Raw genomic sequence first — 20,325 nt, 5'->3', positions numbered from 1 at the left:
CCAGTGTCAAAGGTTTGGATCCCCACACCAGCCAGCTGTAGGTAGGTAGGAAGGTAGGTAGGTATGTAGGTAGGTAGGTAGGTAGGTAGGTAGGTAGGTAGGTAGGAAGGAAGGAAGGAAGAACATTTTAGAAATCATCATAATTAAAAACAAAGAGTTTTAATGTATTTCACCCTATATGCGTAGATGGATCACATTTTGTTATACAAGCATTTGAAATGCTAAAAGGATCACCAAAACATCTTCCCCTAATCATCTTGCTTCTTTAAACAGTATGATGAGAGTATTTCTGCTGACAAGGCCAATAGGGCAGCCTATTATAGAATTTATTCTATAAACCTAGCATTTCAACTAAAATATTTTTCACTATCATTTCAATCGACAGCATAACAAATGCAAGAAGAAATCCAGAGCAAGCACCTAAGCTCGTATAAAACAAATAGATGGGCTTCTGGTCAAGATGGCAGAATAGATGGTCCCCAGCATCACTCTCTCCCATAAATCAACCAATTTACAACTATTAAAAAGCAAGACAGCCAAGCTGGGGGCACTAGAGGTCAGGGGAAGAGGAGGAGAGACCTATGGAGTGCATGAAGGTGGGAGAAGCCACGATGAGAGAAAGAAAATACCACTTTGACTGTTTTGTGCCATGGCCACTTTAAGGCTGGAGCTGCTGGGCTCACGGAGCAGGAGCCGGCCAAAGCTGCAGCTGTGCCCTTCGGATGAAGTTGCTTGGAGACGGCAGGGGAGAAGAGGGCCTTGGTGGCCCCCAGGCCAGCAAGACCACTAATAGGGTTCTTGTGGGCCCACCTAGGACTGAGGAGCCACAACAACTGAGAAAAAGGGGACACTCAGAGGCCAGTTCACCAGATTCCACCAGATCTGGAAGTACCTATAAAGTCAACCATTAAAACCTGAGCTGCACAAAAAGCCTTCCCTAGGGAATCAGCAGCAAAGCAGCAATTTAGCTCAACCACAGGGCTCAAGTACTGGTCCCCACAGGAAGTTTCCCCATTTTAGAAGTAAGCAAAGGACAACAAATTAGTTCCAGTGCAGAGTTTAAGTGGTGGGAACAGCAAATAATCCAACACAGAACTGAAAGAAAAAACAAAGTACCCGCAACCAGAGACAAAGTTTGATAACTAGTAAAGATCTCATGTCACCAAAGACTATCTAAAACACCTAGAAGGACTGGAAGTCCCTGGGTTACCAAGCCAGAAAGGGGGGAGGGCTGGGGGCCTCAGTCATGCCCCTAGACACCCGCAACCAGCCCCAAGGATGGGGACCGAGGGCCTCGGCCACTCCTCCCCCACATGCTCAATGAGCCCAGTGATGACGAGCAAGCGTCAGCAAGAAGGGCTCCAGGTTCCTGAGCTGGGGTGGTTGGGGGGTGAGGGCTATTGCCACACCCCCTTGACATCTGCAGCCAGCCTGGCAATAAGCAAGACACTGCTGGAAGCCCACCAGTCTCCCTGTGGGAACGTGGGGGGAGCCACAGGCCTCAATCCCACCCCTCATCCTTCCTCCATCTTCCATCCCATTCCCTTCCCCTTTCCCCTCCCCCTCTCCCTCCCAACTGCTCTGCAACAACATTGTAGAATGTAAAATATAATCTTAATAAAATTTAAAACAACAACAAAAAGTAACCAAATAGATGGCACGACTGTCACCCTTTCTGCCCTGGCACCCCAGGAAGCCACTGCCCATGGTCATGACCCACTTTCCCACTGAGCCTGGATGCAGCTTCAGAATCCTTTTCAAGGAACTCACTGTCAAGTGAATAGGATGAGAACCATTTTTTCCATATCAAACCTAAACTTTGCCCTCACACCTGCCTTGAATTCCTGGGGAGGCAGGGATGAGGAGCCACTCTGCTTGGATTAGAGCTCTGTTTGCACCATCCATACATCTCAAAGGAGAGGAAATGTTTGATTGTGTCCATCAGAGTTGGTGGCTGGAACTTGTGTAAGCCACCAGAATAGTGCAGAAGGAGAAAAAAGAATGTGCTCTTTGGGGAAAGAAAAAAGACCTTTGTGTGGTCTATGGACACTGGCAAATTGTGGTTTTGAGTGAAAGAGTGGTTGCACTGTTCCCTCAGGTTGGTTTCTGTCCCGTGGAACTTATGTCAATCTCCTAAAGAAAGGTGTGCTGTAATAAAGACGAGGACAAATGAAAGGAGGTGTGTGACCTGCCGACAACTCATTTGCCTCTTTGGTAAAGTACCTGGGTGGCAAGAGGAGATTTCTAAATTTCTTTCAATTTGCACATTCAGAACTGTGCCCTTTGGAGATAAGCTGGAGAGTAAATAGTTCTTTATTAAAAATGCATGCGAGTCTTCCCAGTGGAATGTAGCTGGTTATGCAAATTGCATCCATCTGCTACCTCTCCAGCTTGCTTAGCCATCAACAACATTTGTCAGTGACTCCACTGGATATGCTCACAAGATGGTGCAAGTCCTCCTTCTGGGGCTGGAGTTGGGTTGGAAAGCCTGGGACATCCTGAAATGGACTTTCCACACTGCCCACATTAGTCCTGGTGGTTTTCTGGCCACCTTGGAAGAGTTCATAAAGACACACAGGAGAATCTTTGCCCTCTATAATTCCCAATCTAGTCACTGGAATGAAACATCATCAAAGGATGCTATTTCCTAACAGTGGCAGGAGCAATAACTTGAAAGGTCTTAGCTATACTTTCTATCAGCTCTCCCACCCCCAAGCCAACCACATAACCTGTACAAAGTGCCAGCTTTGTGGGCATGCTGCCAGTGCAATTCCAGAGACCCCCATACTCAGAAGGGTGGGCCTACCCTTGGAGTTTAATAGTCTGCAGTTGCTATCTTGAAATTCTTAGTAATTTTATTTGTGGGTGTGTATTCTGTAAGTGAGGTCTGATGAGACAATGGAGTAAATGCCAGGGCTTTGGAGCCTAGACTCAATGACAGTCCAATTTCCCACTGCCTCCTTGGGACGGATTCTTGGTCATCCCCTATCCCACCCAGCAAACGCCCTCTCCCCAGCTCCTTCCTTCAGGGACCTAGATACATTGGCCTAATGGGTATCCCCATGCTTGAGAAAGCACAACATTTAACAGCAAATAAAAAACATCATGACAGGTTGAGAGGGAGACTATGCAAGAAAGAAATAAACATTTTTCCCTGCTTTTTGAATAAGGAACCATACATTTTTATCTTGCACTAGGCCCAGCAAATTATGTAGCTGGTCTTTTACGTACATAGTAAGCATGAAGGTCCCTCCATCCACTGGGATGGCTAATACTAAACCCTTTCTATATATTCTGGAGTCAACTGTGCACATGATGAGGATAGAACAAAAGAGCAAGAAAAACCGATGGGCGAGAATGGAAATACCAGGATTGGTGGAGGTAGGAACACCCCTCCCAACTCTGACCTCGACAAGTCCAGGACACTCCTCCCACCTCGGCTTTCTAGTCATGAAGTTAAACTGATCCTTACCAAACCAAAATTTACTCTGCTTTTAGGGGTATAAAGAGGAGCAATGGCTATAATGCATCAATAAACTACCTGCAAAGACAGGATTCAGTCACACAGAACGTCAATTAACAGTGAACATGTGAGGTAATCTATGGAAGTAATTGGGAAGGAAGACTGGCTGCATTCCACTCCTGCCTTAACACTTGCCAGCTGGGTGACTTCGTGCAAGCTGGCCTCTGTTTTTTAGGGTGTTCATCTTTTAAGCAGCTCCTTTTGTAATTGCGGAGAGGGTTAAATGCTTAGGATGGTGCACATCACATAAAAGTGCTTAATCAATATTAAATATGAGGGTTGAAAGAAGGGAAGTTTTTGAGAGTTAGAATAATCAGGGAAAGATTTGGAAGGTGCCAAGATGAGTCCTTTATTAAAAATGTTTATGGCAGGGCTAAGAAAGCAACTGTGAATTTAATTTTGGTAGACTAGAAGAAAAGGCTTTAGTCGTTGTTTGAAAACACACACACACACACACACACACACACACACACTCACAATGGGGAGCCCTTAGAAATAAGAAACTTAGTTTATTTAACTACAAGCTTTGTGCACTATTTCTGAAATAATTACAGTTGGTTTGGCCAATCTCACAGAGTTCTTTCTGGTATTAAGCAGTTCTAATGAAAGTGTGCAAACATCTGTCTTACATTCTGGCTCTTTCCTTAGCTACACTGTCACACTGACTCATTGGAGTTACAATTTAGGATGATTCCGAATAAGATAAAAGCTACATCTGCCTACCCACCAATCTTTTAATTTTTCTACAGGCGAAACCTAATGCCCCTGCACAAATGTAACAACCTTGATTGATGTTTTTAAAGAAATTCATATTGGAAAGATGGCAGAAAAAATGTGTCTTTCTGTCTATCAACATTCACATGTAGCAGAATTCTTAAAATACCAATGCAGTTAACTGTATTCAGTTACTAACTAGATATTCTCAACTGTTCTTGGTGCCAATCTCAGAGATCAGAGAAATATATCAAATGTATTAAGGGTGTTTTCCTTGATGTTACTAATAATCATTTTTTTTTTTTTGCTTTGGATTTAATTATGTAGTGGTCATTCCTAAGAGTATAGGCACAGATGGCCAAATAGCTGATGTTGAAAATAAAAGTTGGGAAATCATTCTTATGATGCCAGTTTTCCTCCTGGAATGTTACCTTCTTAACAAGGCTGTATAATTTTACTGTTCTGCAATGTCCTCCTGTGTAATACCTACTAACATAAGGAATAAAGAGAGGATGCCCATAAGGTAAGTTAGAGCTGTGTTCTGATTTTATTCAAGGTAAATGAAGGGAACCTATAGTGTTAAGACATAAATTACAGACCCAGTTGAAGTTTGCAAGGTGCCTTAACTTCTCAGAATTTCCACTTCCTCTTGTATATGAAAAAGTAAACTAGATCCTCGATAAAATGCCTTCCAGCTCTAACAGTCTACAATTCTATTGTTAGTGGATTAAATGATTTTACATGGCCTGATCTCCTGTCAAATCAAGGTTGTTAATGGAGTTAAAGTGACCTATATCAGGGAAAAGAAATCAAAAGCTTAATAATATAAACAATGATAGCGGCATTGCTAGGAACAGTGTCTCTGTGGTGATGGAGGCAGGATAGAAGAATCATATAAAAACACAATAGGTACTGAATTTTACTTCTGTTCTTTGGGATAGTAAGAGAGAATTGAACGGGCGAGAACAGAACAGGTAACATATTAAAAGAGGGGGAAAGAGGAATGGGTAAAGGGTCAAAAATCAACTCCAATGTATATTGAGAAGTTAAAATTTAAAAAAAGAAGTCTTTACATGGATATTTAATATGGAGATTTCTGCATTGTTCTAAATGGAGAAATCTTTCAAATACTCTGTGTGTGTTCCAAGAAATAGCCTTCATTTACAATACAATATGACAGGTAATGCATTTCACAGAATCCATTGAACGCTTAAGGAGGTATGAGTCTGAATGCCAAATGAATCTCTTAAAACGTACAGGGAATAAAGTGGCTGAGTGACTGTGTGAAATGAAAATAATTTCATAAAATGTAATCACTGTCAGTCTGATAATGATAATTACCAACTATCGAATGCCTATCATGGATCAGGAACTACACTGGGTGATTTACATACATCATCTCATGAAATGCTTACAACATCTCAGTGAAACAATGTAATATCTGAAACAAATGTTCAGAAAGACAAGCAACCAGACCAAGGTTACACAGCTGGTAAATGGGAAATTAACACCAAAATCTGCCTGATTTAAAGGCAGCACTCTTTCCTATCCTCCATTCTGCCTCTCTCTGCATCTTATTGGATGAGCCAATCTTAAGAGCCACTTATTCTGAAATTGCAAACTCCACAGTGCTCTGGCTGCACAATGAAATGTTTTGGATGGATGAGAAAGTATGAAGAAAGAGGGTAAATGTAGTCCTTATTTTTATGACCATTACTTTATGCGTTAACTATTTGTTTTTGTAATTAGTAGACCTGTACATTGAAGGGCATTTATTTGTACCCAATGTTGCATAGAAGTCCAAAAAATTTATTTCTATACACACATGTACATTACTTATTCACATACACACATTATATATATGTATGATTATTGTGCATATCCTATACATCACACACACACACAGACACACAAGATGTTTTCGAAAAGTTCATGAAAAGGTTGTATTATCTTTCAATTCTATTTTCCATGAACTTTTCGAAGTACTCTAATCTATTGTGTGTGTGTGTGTTTGTATAGAGAGAGAGATGTAATTTTTAACCAACATTTTCTTCAAAGTGGTGGTAAAATATATTAAAATCAATAAATTGCAGGCCATAGGATATTCAAACAATACTTTAGAAGAACTATCTCATCACTGAAACCTTGAATTGAAGTGAAGTAGACTCAGTCTATGAGAGAGACATGAGTTCTACTTCTACAGAGGAAGGAGATGTTTGACAGAAGGGAAGAAAGCAAGTTGGTCTTTGATTCCGAGCACTTACAGTGTGCCAATTGGTGTGCTAGCTACTTCCTAAACATCTCTTTGATTCCTCATTGCAACCTTGAGAAACAGGTTGAATAGATATCCTTGGTCCAACAGTCACAGATAGTGTACACTAACATAACAATGGACCACATAACAGATTTATAAAATAAAAACAGCTCTAAGAATCTATGATTGCACATAGCTTCACATAGCCAATCAATAATGAATTAGTAATAGCACGAAGTGATCTTGGCCATAAATGAGCAAATGTTCTGTGACACCAACTTTTTGATTTAAAAAATTAAGAGATTCACTCTAGTTGGTTTCTCCTCTTCTCAGTGACTTTAAAAATGAGGTCTATGTCTGAATTAGCATAAAGGACCACTGACACAAGTTCACCGCTCAGCTAGGGCCCATCAGCACTGAGTTGAAGGTGTCCTTTTCTCTATGTAGACAGAAAATCCAACTGAAAGAGGTCAAAGTGACAGAGACCCGGAAGTCATTACATATATCCTGTCAGGGTAAGTGGGAGCTTTGGGCTGATGAGGAAAGTCTTTTTCTAGTTCTTCTGGTTTTCTGCTGTATCTCCTTGCAGCGCCGTACCATGCACACCAGCTCTTCCCTCCCTGTGTAGAAACTGAAAATGGTGGCTCTGCCCAAGGAAAGAATCCAGCCTACCATTTCTCTACTCATAGGAAAAGAGATGGGAAATTTGATGAACAGCTTTGAAGGTGATGCTAACTTAACATTCTAAAGGGCCAGGTTAAGTGAGTGAGGGTCCATTTCATGCACTTGCACTGTCCTGACAATGAGCACCTCCTGCATGCACCTCCAGGCCCTTCACAGGCTTTTCCCGAGTCCCAGCCCTGATTTGAGAAGATGAGGATTATGTCTGAGTACTTCATTTTCTTGTGGATTGCCAAATTTCTTGCTACTCATAATCTCACTAGCTATCGACTCTGAAGTCTCTGATTCTTGAAAACTTTTGAACACCATGGCTTTTCTCTCCTTTTCCTTGCCTCAAAAACATTCATATATCCCTGGTGCCTGGAAAATTAAAGCCAGATCCTTAACCCTCACTGAGAACTTTTGACGCAAATCTTATTTTCCAGTCTTACCTCATACCCTATTACTCTTCGTGAATCCCACCTGTGCCAAAGAATGGCCTTTAACCTCGCTTGTCATTTTTTGGGGGAAAGGCCTTTTCAGATACCATCAATAAGAATTAATTTTTTCCTTCCTTTTCTATCACCGCTCTTTGTTTACAACATTGAGAAAGCATGTACCTTAGTGTGCCTTTTATAAAAAAACATAATTTCCACTTATATCTTTTCTATGACTGCCCTTTGGACTCCTGGAGGGAAGAGTCCATTTTGTCTTGTATCTTTGTAGAACCCGCAGTGAAATTGTTCTCAGTAGGCCCTCAATATATTTGCACCTCACTGCATGTCTGGGTATATTCTTTAGTAATGTAAAGTGTACTTGGATTAATAAGCTTTTGGGGAGCGAGAGAGAGTGAATACAAGCTCATTTCCTTCTTTCAATCAGCAAAGTAGATGTTAAACACAGGCTGTTGCACATTTGGGTCAATTCTACTGGGTATAAAGACTAAGAAAACACTTATAACTAATAAATGACTTCAGCACAAGTACATGGTATAATTGTATTTTGAAAATTATAATCTTTACAAATACAAAGCAAATAAGTATTGAAAGATCAAATATTTGAAAGGCTAAAAAATGTGGACATGGTGTTCTTTGGATTCAAATGTTGAAAGGAAGAAATTTCATCTATCGCCGTCCATCTGCCTCAAGCCTTACACTGTTATTTATTCTTTAATCAAATATTTACTGTGTGTCTCCATTGTGCTTGATATTGGGCTAGGTGCTAGAAATACAAAGAAGACAAAAAAAAACAAAACAAAGCAAAACTCTTTTTTAATGAGCTCTTAACAATGAGCTACAGTGACACACGTCAGGTTACAGCGACTTCATAGCTAACTGTGGAAGAAAAGATACTTCAGAAAAATACTGTTAGAGAGAAGTATTTATGAATTCAAATTACACAGAGGAGAGAACACTTGATTATACCAAAAAAGAGAAAATGGATTTCAGGATGGAATCTGTTCAAACAGATTTTGAAGGTTGAGTGGGACTTCTACAGATGGCAAAGGAGGAACTGCATTCTAGAAAGTGGGAACAGCATAGAAAAATACATGGAAGCCTGAATCAGCTTGATGATACCATATCTAGTAAATCATGTTTTTAAAAATTGATTTAAAATATCTTCTGGAACCAGCGTAATCTATAGATGTATTATAATGATAGTTTATTATACAAGCCAAACTGTAACTACTTGGTTGCCAAAACGTTTCCAAATGTATTAACATTGCTTCTCAGCTCTAGACTCAACCTAAGTAACATAATTTTAGAAAGTCAAAAATTAGGCTAACCAAGAAGACAACTGACATTTCTAGGTGTAAGCAGCAGAATTCCAAAAGCGTGACAAGGTTTCCTCATTCTTAACTAGCCCAAGGTAACATAAATGGTATGTGGATACAGGAGCGGTTGTTTATAGCTCTAAAATTCTGTAACACTACTTCACTCAGTTCTTCTTTTTTGGAAAGATTCTCCATGCTCCTTTGATTTTGGAAGTCGCTCCATCCATTCTACATGTACATAGGGATCAGATGATAACACACATAGCAGAGGGGTGGAAAGAGAATGAGAAGAAGGTGCAATGAGACTTAAGGGCTGGGGAGGAGACAGCTTCATTCTCCCAGAAAAACAATCATGGCACTACCTTAGCTGCCTTTTCCTTGAGGGTAAAAGGTGACCTCAATTACCAAGCCAATCTTGTAAATCACATATATGTATTGTATATACACATATATACATATTCCATTTGCTTATATGTATATAAAGTCTCTATTGTACTATAAAATGAAATGATTTTTGCAAAAGTGCTTTATAAACTTTAAATATGCTATAACAGGATATAGCATATGACAGAATACATACACACAATATATATTTTTAAAACAGCATTTTGATCTCCCTATAGCTTGTGTCGATGGTCTAATTAGAAATAGGTAAAAGACAGTAAGAGACTCTGTCTATATTATCTGTATCTTTATATCACCTGAAAGTATTTCTCTTTAGCTAGAAATAACTAGATACTTCAATTTCTAGAGCCAGGAATTCATTTAGGAATTTTTGCTGTTGTTGTTGTTAGATTCATAAAGAGATATTTGTACAATGTTGTAAAAAATACAAAACACTCATAAAAGCATGCCATAAATATCATAGAGAGTTAAGTAGGGTATTGGAAATCATATATTTTTCAATTAATGCAAGAGTTAAACACTATAGCCGTGGTCTTCAGTTCTCTGTCGGACACACCCAGGGACAGAAGTTCAGTGTCTCACCAGGCAGGCCATGACAGCAGGTTTCCTGGTGCTCACATCTCTGAGGTGTCCTCAAAGAGTGCATGGGCTGGTGTCAGAGATAAGAGCTCTACATTAATAAAGGACAGCATAGGGCAGGGGCAGAAAATGTCTTTGGCACAGTAGAGCCTTAGTGCTCTGGGAGTTACTGGAAGGAGACACCTAGCTTGATGGTGGTGATGAAGGGGATCAAGCAAGGCCTGATGGAATAAGTGGCATTTCAAGTTCTCAAGGACAGGTTGAACTTGGAAAGAGAGGGGAAAAGCATTCTGGAATGGCATATGCCAAATGGCAATTGCTAACAAGACTTTCTTTACCTGCAAACTGTCTCCCTGATACATCCATCAACCATTCTATGCAGGATAAATATAATTCCATATCTACAAGGTGGTTCTCATGAGTAGGTGAAGTCATGTTGTTCCTTGTCCTTGATATGAATTTTCTCACCCAACAATTCCAGGCCCATCACCATCTTGGCCACCCTGCACACATTGCCCTTGTGTTTATCAAGGTCTCCCATAAAATATGCTTCCCAGACTGTTACACTGCTCTTCCTGTTTGCCTTGACCAGTACAAAAGCAGTGGGACAACTGCTTTGCTTGCTTTGGGCTATTTCTGTTAATGGAGGAGGCTAATGGCACAGGTTACGTTATTGTTTCTCAAACTGCACCTGAGTTCAAGGCTGGCTCTAGCACTCACCCCTTCTGTGAGTTTAGACAAGTTATTTCACTTCTCCAAGTTTCAATATGTTCATTTATAAGATGAGGATAATGACTACCTACTTCATGGGATTACCTGGAGGATTAAATGGAGAGTAAAAGTCTTTAGTACAGTGCCAGGCATACAGGAAACGCTTCATAAATGTTAGGTACTATTAGTAATGCAATCAGTCACATGTAATGATTTTGAAATCTCCAATAAAACCTTCAGATTCTTGATTTATATATAGTAGGAAATTTTTTTAACTCCCTCATCCCACCGATTTTTTTTAACAAGCTTCATAAAAATTTACTGTTATTTTCTTCATCCTAAATTAATTTTTGCTTAATGGCTTCTGACCTTACCTTTTGACTCTAGTTTAAAAAGGAACAACTTGAAATATCAAAACCTGAAAATACTATGTTTGCCATTCTCTTGCAGATAGGACATTTCATTCTTTGGTATGTGGACAGCTTTTATTACAAAAGTTGCATTGACTGTGGTAACAGATAGATAAAGGAGGTCAAATTTCTCTATAAGGCCTCTGTAGTTGATATCTATTATTTCTGCTACCCAAAATTCCTTTCACTCCACTTCTGGTCATTGAAACCCAAACTTCTGAGGAACCACCCCTCTCTCAGCCTCTGCCCCTACTCTTCAGTGGGGGGATCCATCCCAGTTCAGGACTGGAGCATGTAATACACACACACTTGCCACAGTGACTGGTTCGGATATGCCATAGGACCTGATCAGAGCCTTTGAAACACAATGGTATAAATCCAGTCATCTGAGCCACAAGAGGAGATCCTGCCTAAAAATGGATACAACCCAGAGGATGCACAATAAAAAGATTGAGTGAGAGAAACCCAATACTAGCAACATTGTCTACCTGAAACCAAACAATAGTTACAGGACCCAATAAATTATTTCTGCGCTTTAAATTAGTTGGGAATGAATTTACTTTCATCTTTAGTTTTCAAAAAGCCATAGCTGATACAAATATAATCATCAGTTACAGGTATTTCTAAAGAAAATCAAGGATATAAACCCTAGAAAAGATCAGTTTCCAAGCATCTTCTCATATTGGGAAGCCCATGGAAAGAGGGAGTTGGGGCTACTGAAAATGATAAAAGTGTACATGAGGGATAGAGAATTTTGTTTGCATGGCTCAAATTAAAATATTATAAATAATCTTGATTTCTAGCTCTCCAAGCACAAGTATGAATTATTTATGCTTCTATATCATCAATGTATCTGTATCACTAGGTCATCAGTCACATTTATCTATAAAGATACAATCACATCAGTTTAGTATTTTTCATTCTAATGGATAGTGAGTTTCTTTTCAGGGCCATGTCTTACTCAGTTGCAAGCTTCTAGCCCAGAATCTGACATAGGCAATCAATAAATACTAAAATGAAACAAATTATCTCATTAATAGGAAAAAGAAATTCCCTGGATACACTGTTTCCTTTTTTTTTTTTTTAAATAGGAATCTGAGGTTATGAATACGATCCCAAAAGCACAGGCAACCAAAGGAAAAATAAATAAAGGGGATTATATCAAACTAAAAAGCTTCTGCACAGCAAAAGAATTAACAGAGCAAAAAGACAACCAACAGAGTGTGAGAAAATATTTGCAAAATATAAATCTGATAAAGGATTAATATCCAGAATATACAAGGAACTCCAACAACTTAACAGCAAAAAAACAAGTAACCCAATTTAAAAATGGGCAAAGGAGCTGAATTTCTCAGAGGAAGATATACGAATGGCCAATAGACACATGAAAAAAATGCTCAACATCACTAAGCATTCGGGAAATATAAATCAAAACCACTGTGATATCATCTCACTCCAGATAGGATGGCTAATATACAAAAGACTGAGAGTGATAATTGCTGGCAAGGATGTGGAGAAAAAGGAATCTTCCTACACTGTTGTTGGGATGGGAAAATGGTGCAGCCTTTATGTAAAATGGTATGGAGGTTCCTTAAACAATTATGAATAGATCTACCCATAGAGCTATCCCACTGCTGGGTATATACCCAGAGGAATGGAAATCATCTTGACAAAGGGACACCTGTACTCCCATGTTTATTGCAGCTCTATTTACAATAGCCAAGAGTTGGAACCAGCCTAAGTGCCCATCATCAGATGAGTGGATACGGAAAATGTGGTATATCTACACAATGGAATACTATTCTGCTGTAGAAAAAAGAATGAAATACTACCATTTGCAGCAACATGGATTCACTTAGAGAAAATTATATTAAGTGAAATAAGGCAGGCACAGAAACAGAAATATTGCATGTGGGAGCTAATAAAAATAAATAAATATACAAACAAATAAATGGGGACAGGGGAAAGGTACAACAATCACAATAATTCCTTGAACTTGTAAAGATAAGTGAACAGATATGATATTAACGGTGGAGAGAGGGGGATAGGAGGGGGAAAAGGAGGAATTGATAAAGGGACATGAAAATCAACTGCATTGTATATTGACAAATTAAAATATTTTAAAAAAATAGGAATCTGCTGCTTTGGCCTGAGGCAGGGCTGTTGATGGCTGCGGCTGTGAAATGGGAGTGCCCCTGACCCCAGGGCTCCATTCACATAGATTTTCTATAACATGAGTCGTGCACTCTAGAATTATGCAATGGAGCAACCTGAACAATGTTTTTAAACTATAGAAAAAAAATACACTGATTATTTTCATAAGTATGAAATAGGGATTGACTGAAATTTAAATATGATTCCTTGCAAATTCATTTTTCTAATAGTGGTAAGACTAACTTCTTCAACTTACCGACTGTAGATTTTCTACTTTTTGTTCATAATACTTTACAAATCATAAAATATTCTTAATTTGAAAATTGAGAACCTGATTAAGAGGGTATTTACAAATTATATCAATTATATTTCTTAGGATTATGATATTGATTTAAGAATAACTGAAAAAATCAATTAGATATTTGATTTGTCTATGCTGTGATTCTAAATTTCTGAATCTTTAAGACAAATATGGCAGCATTCATTTAAATTGACAAAATTAATGTCCTCTTCTCTTTGTTGTTATTATAATGTAGCTCTTGCAGTAAACATCATGATAAACTTACGGATGGTACAATACAGACATTCATTTGCTTAAAAATATTTGGTTTCCTCCATTTGCCAACCACTGCGTTAGTTGCTAAGGATACAAGAATGAACATAATAAACAAGGTCTTTTTCTTGTAGAAATTATTTCTGACAGATATCTAGGATTAGAAATATGAATCTTCTTCTAGTCCTGCATATTCCCATTTTATTAGTGTGACTACTTCTCTATTTCTCTTCCATTCCCATATGCTGTGCTGTTTTAGAGAAATGCTATTAGTCCATGACAGATGGAAGAGCTTAGCATGAGGAATAAAGGAGGAAATCAGTTAGTGGTTACGGCACAAACCAGGTTCAAACCTCAGCTGTACCATTCACTAGCACTGAAATATCTAACTCTCTAAGCTTAGTTTTTTTGTAGGTAGAATATGCAATTTTACATCATAGGGCTGTTGGGAGAGCTGAATGCATTAAATTCATGAAAGATATTAAGCACAGTGCCTGGCGCACAGCAACCACTCTCTGGTATATTCGACGTTATTATAAAGGTATGTACTAAAAATCAAACTTTGCCTCTGGTTTAATCACTTACATCATTAAAGAAAAAAATCCACCCTCAAAATAAAATGTGGACACTCAACTCGGCAGTATAACATTGATCTCATGGGACATAATCAGGGTTTACAGCAAGAGACAGGAACAGGACAGCTATAAAGGTCTCCCGTCCTGGAAGCACATACAGCTCTAGGAAGGTCTCAAGTCCTCTTAGCACACTCCATCCAAAACAACTACTTTGTATTCAGAAGAGGAACCACATCATCCCCACAGATGTCTATCGACAAAGTGGACTGCAGTCCAAGCCCTGGGAAATGGCCTCGTTTTTATCTGGAGTAGGGCTCAAAGGACATGCTACTGTTTCCCCTTTCCTTCTTGGACTTCTGAGTCTCTGATTACATTTGGCTGTTCAAATTTTTGTGAACAAAAGCTCTCTTCTTTTCACTAACAAGGGATTTGTGTATTAAATAAATACAGAAGGAGTCACACTGAATCCATAGTCAGGCATAAGAAATAAAACCATTTTCCAGATTCTGCTCTTTTTCTTCTCTCATGAAAGAACATGAGATTGAGGGGTGAAGTTGGTCATAAAGGGAGACACCTCTCCATTTAAGCTCTTACACAGTTTTTTATGAGTTCTAAGTCACAAGACTGACACAGGTTGAACACGAAATTACCTCTTCCAGCCCAGGAGAATTTGAGAATTTTTCACTTAAGTGTGTCATCTTGTAATAGCTATGAGGATTTTCCATTGCTCATCCAGATAGCTACCAGAGATATGGAGTAGATACCTGAGATTTTCATCAGAATAACTTCTCATGGAATTACAATTCTTTCCGTCCATGATCAAATATTTCAACTGTAAATATCGAAGTGGGTCTGCGCTTTTCTTTTCTGGAGACCACCATGGCTTTATCCAGTTAAGGGTTAAGCAAAGGTATTTATTCAAGAAGGGTAACTTTTCAAGATTAGATTTTTTTTTTTTTTTTTTTTGCTTCTGGAGGACCAAATTTGATTTTAAGTGAAGTTAATGTTTCAAAAATAAATTCATTTGCTCCCATCTAAAAATATACCAGCATCAGAAAAAAATGTAAATTCAGAACACTGTTGCAAATGCTATGCTCCTACCCAGAGTGAAAACAGTGTAAAGTGTGTCCCTTTTATTTTAATCAATTTGTACATAAAGTTGCCTTTCTCTTTCTTTAACTACTAAAAATTGCTAGAATCACCCTCCTTGAATCTGAAGGAAGAAGGTAATTATGTCTATGGTCCAATTTTTAATTGAAAGTCATTAGGATAATGTGAGTCAGAAAACCTGAGAGAAAGCAAAGACCACATACTACCTTGCCTCTGGGTGCTATGGAACTCTTTCAGAGGTTGAGAGAGAAAATGGGACCCAGCAGGAGAGAAGCTTATAAGCTCTCCCACTGGTTTTTGGAACCCCCATACCCTGCATGCGTATGCACACATGCATACCCCCCACATGTGCACACACAATTAAATACAATAGGGAAGAAGATACAAGGACCTAGCAGGTCACTGGCAGATTTTACTTACCTGGGGTGCTGCAATCATTATCTGTAAACAAACAGTCCTTCATAATTAAATGTTAACTTCCAGATCAGCTGGTGGTCAACTTACTTTATGTTTCTGCAATTTCTGTGAGTGAGTGGGAAGAGAGTGTCAGTGTTTGAGAGAAATTAAAAATTTAGAATGCAAACATGATTAGATTTTGCCTCTAGAGCAGTTGCTGGGGTCTGTTTGGTCATATCATAGCAGTCATTTCTTTGACCACATATAACATTCAGACTCCAAATAGCTGGTGCCTCAGAAAAGAAGGTTGGGGGAGAAACCAATTCTTATGACCTATTTGGCCAGAGCCCAGGCAACTCTGGCAATCTCCTACATCCTTCCTGACTCTGGCAGCTTTTATGGTTTGTTGTCAAAAAGGCTCGAGGATGGATTTGCTTTACAATGTTTGTTTGTTTCTTTCTTTTCGTAAAAGTGCTTCATGCTCGTTGAAAAAAAAAGGAAATATTCAGAAAATATAAAAGAAAATATAAATTGTAATTCTGTCATGTAGTGATACTGTTAATACTTTGGAATATACATATATATACAACTGGCCAACATTTTGTATATATACACAATACACGTATATGTAGTGTAAGTTAGGAGTGTGTTTAATTTACACATTTGTATAGTATTTATTTACACTTAATATTATGTCCATTTAAAATATATTTACATGTGCATACACATGTAACTTCTTCGACCTTAAAAAACTTCTCTGAGCTTAAACCTTGTCACAGAGAACTTTCTGACACTTCTGACTCCGTATTCTTCTTTTCATAGGCACCACCGAATTTCTCCTAGAACCCAATATACATAGGGAAAACCCAATCAGAAAAAAACACATCCCAATATTCAAGCTATGTGCCTCTGCATTTTAAGTCCCCAAAAGAGCTATAAAGTGAAGTCCAAGTGCCCATACAGAGGGAGATGATTATCTTAACATCACAGGTGACAAAACAGCCAATTAATGGTTTTGAAAGACATTGCCAACAGATGAAATATGCCCAGCTTCATCCAAACAGATAGATGTTGGGGCCAAGGAGGACCTTGAATATAACTAGCAGCTGCCAAATATCACAGATGGCACAAAGTTGGAGACATGTGGAAAGGACGGGATCTATGATTAAATCAGTCCATTAAGGGAAAGCTCCTAAAACTGTCCAGTGCATCCTGCCATAAAAAGGAAGAGAAGAGGATACAAAAATTCACCTAATACCAGCAGGGCCTCCGTGAAACATGCTCCTGCCATGAGAACTTCACTGTGTGATGACGGCTCTGTAGTGAACACTGGGACACGTGTGACATGTTTACTTATCTCCTATTAGCCCCTTTATTAGGGCCATAAATTACATCTAATGTTCTTACTCTACTGACACAACCCCACACCAAAAAGTAATAAAAAGAAAATGGAAACAACTAAAAATAAGCCATAAAAATCAACAATTCTCAGTGTGAGCCTGATGACACCTCAACATTAATTTATTCAGTGTGTAGGAGCTGAGGAGGCCTGTTTTTACATCATTGGTATAAAGAGAGAAAAAGGAGCAGATATGTGTGGGGAAGCAAACCACGCCAGGCTGTCTGGATGTTCGCAGTGGTATTTTCTGGTTTAAATGTAGTGACTGTCACTCACTGTTCATCTCAGTCACATTTTACACAATGCTACCAAGTCATGGGTGTATGCATTGCCGAATGCTCCACTATCACCCAAGCTTTGCTAGACAGATTCTCATTACAGGTGATCTTGAAAAATTACTTAGCCTCTCTATACCTCAGATGAAGGGATAAAATTGGACCAGATGACCAGTTACATTCTTCTCAGCTCTAAAATTTGAAATAATTCCCATTCCCCTGACCACACCGGCCTGGACATTGTAAATGTATAGACATAATTATAGCATAATCCTCTGTCTCTAACCTCAACCAGAAGATCACCAGTCATGTGTTTTCCAAAGATTTCTTGGAGTACCCTGGAGATTTCAGTGGCCAGAGAGACCCACAACAATCTCATAAGTGTCCCTACCTCCAGCCCACCATGCAGGAACCGATACCTGTGCCTGCCCAGGCATCTCCACCTCTCTTCCAGGGCTGTCAGCATGGTGCCAGTTCTGGTGCCAGGCTGGGCTGCTCAGGGGAGGGGGAAAGGGCATGTTCCCCATTCCTCGGGCCTCACACCATGATGCTAAAGCCAAAACAATGTGAACTGATGTCTCAGTCCATTTGGGCTGCTATAACAAAATACAGTGAAGTGGGTGGCTTATAAACAACAGAAATTTATTTCTCACAGTTCTGGAGCCTTAGAAGTCCAAGATCAAGGTGCCAGCAGATTTTGTGTCTGGTGAGGGCCTTCTCTGTGATTCATAGAGGATGGCTTCTCACCGTGTCCTCACATGGTGGAAGGAGTGAGCTAGGTCTCTAGGGCCTCTCTTATAAGGGCACTAATCACATTCATGAGCTCTCATTACCTAATCACCTCCTGAAGGCCTCCCCTCCTAAAACCATCACTTAGGGGTAAGGATTTCAACATATGAATCTGGGGTACACAAATGTTCAAATCATAGCAGCTGGTACATCCAATATCTCAGATACTTTATAGAAAAAGAGCTCCCTTACCTTGCTCCACTATATTTCATTTATAATCCCTGTCTCCTTGAAGTGCACAGTGTGGGTACAATGTGGTATGCCATTGTATGCCACATTATCTCTCCTTTCTGGTGTGAAGCCTTTTTATGGTCCAGTGGGACTTTACCTTTAGATGAGTTTTTTTCCAAGAAGCCTGGGGCAAGCCCGTTGTACCAGTCTTCCACTTGCCAGGATAGAAAATGCAACTCAGGCTCAACCTGCGATCCAGGCTACACTTGTGTCATGATTCTAAGCTCCCTTTCACTCATTCACCATCAAATAACAGTAGCTAATATTTGTTGAGCATTTAGTATGTGTAAGTTAAGATCTTTATGTCACTTTATTTTTCTTAATAATAGTGCTAGAATGAAGGGATCATTATTATTCTCTTTACAGATGAGGAAAATGAGGTTTAAAGAGATTAAGTAATTTACCCGAAGTTACTAGTGATTGAGATCAGGTTTGAACATATGTAGTCTGACCCCAAGGCCGATGATATCCTGCCTCCCTATCGATGTATATTGATTGTTTTATGTGTCTGACAGTGTGCTGTAGTCTCTCCCAGTATTTTTACATTGAAAGAAGCTGAATATGCCTTTGTTTTAGAAGTTTTATCTGACATAGTAGGGCTTCAGATCTTATTAGCCATACCTCAAAGATAGATATATTTGTTCCATCATGTTTGATAAAAATGAACTCTTCTATGATTTTCCAATTCCAAATTTGAACTCCCTTGATCAACAGAACATTTAATAAACAAATATTCAATTGGCTATGACGAGCCAGAAAAATTTCGTTAGTCATAGAGGGAAATTCAATGATACCAAGTCAGTATCTTCACCCTTAATGAGCATAGAGTCCATACAGCAATAGACACATAAGCATGAGAAGATTTTTTTTTTTTAAATTAAAATGCTAGACGTAAAGGATGCTCAAATGGTCAGCTTCATTCGTCCACTATTGGGAAGTGATGGCTTCTGCAGGCAGAGTCTCTAAGTTCAAATCTTAGTTCTGCCGCAGTAGTTCCCAGAGTCTAATTAGCTATACAAATAAGTCTCGTTCCCTTAACTATGAATGACAGGAATACTACTTTCCACTCACCCCATAGATTTATGGTAAGGATTAAATGAAATCATGTAAATAAAATACATAACGTATTACCTGGCATACAGCAATAATTTCCTAAATCTTGACCGCAATTATCTTAGATGATTAAAGCATAAGAGTCTCTAACTTCCCTTCCTTCCTCATCGATATCTTTGTACCTTTAACTAATCTTTTTGCCTTGGATGATAAAGTATCATTCCTCTGCCACTGCCTTATCAACCAATATTTGTTGCATACCCAACATTAGTCTTTTCCTAAGGAAAACTCCTTGCCTTACACATGGAAATGCTCAATAAATATTAGCTATTATTATTTGATGTTGAATAAATAAAAGGGAACTCAGAGTCATAAACACAAATGTAGCATGGACCTTAGGTTGAGCCTAAATTACATTTCTTTCCTGGCATGCGGCATGGCTCATTCCTTCTTCTTCCCAAATTGTGCTTGAATTTTAAATCTCCTTTCCTCTTCTTGCTTTTTCTTATTCCTCTGTGTCTAAAGTCTAAATATGCCATTGCTTTGGACCATGTAACCACCTGAAGCTCACCCGAGATTTCCCCACCTCTACTGCTCGTTCTCTTGAAATAGTATGTCCCCTGCCTCTACTTCCTGCTTATTCATTCATTCATTCATTCAAATCTTAGGAGCATCTGTGATTTCAGTGTAGGTGCTGTATAGAATGAACCATGAATAAGACATGATCCCCGCTCTTGATATGATTGTGGATGTTGTTTTT

The 20,325-nt window shown here is 39.0% G+C and overlaps 1 protein-coding gene across 13 annotated transcripts in view; it reads right to left on the bottom strand.

Moving 5' to 3' along the window:
* The window catches only part of TRPM3 (transient receptor potential cation channel subfamily M member 3), an 877,808-nt gene that overhangs the window by 495,870 nt on the left and 361,613 nt on the right, over positions 1-20,325 (bottom strand). The window lies entirely within an intron of this gene.

This window comes from Cynocephalus volans, chromosome 16 (genome assembly GCF_027409185.1).
Source record: "Cynocephalus volans isolate mCynVol1 chromosome 16, mCynVol1.pri, whole genome shotgun sequence".
Lineage (NCBI taxonomy): Eukaryota > Metazoa > Chordata > Mammalia > Dermoptera > Cynocephalidae > Cynocephalus > Cynocephalus volans.
The sequence above is the reverse complement of the archived record's forward strand: the minus strand, read 5'-3'. Positions and strand labels throughout refer to the sequence as shown.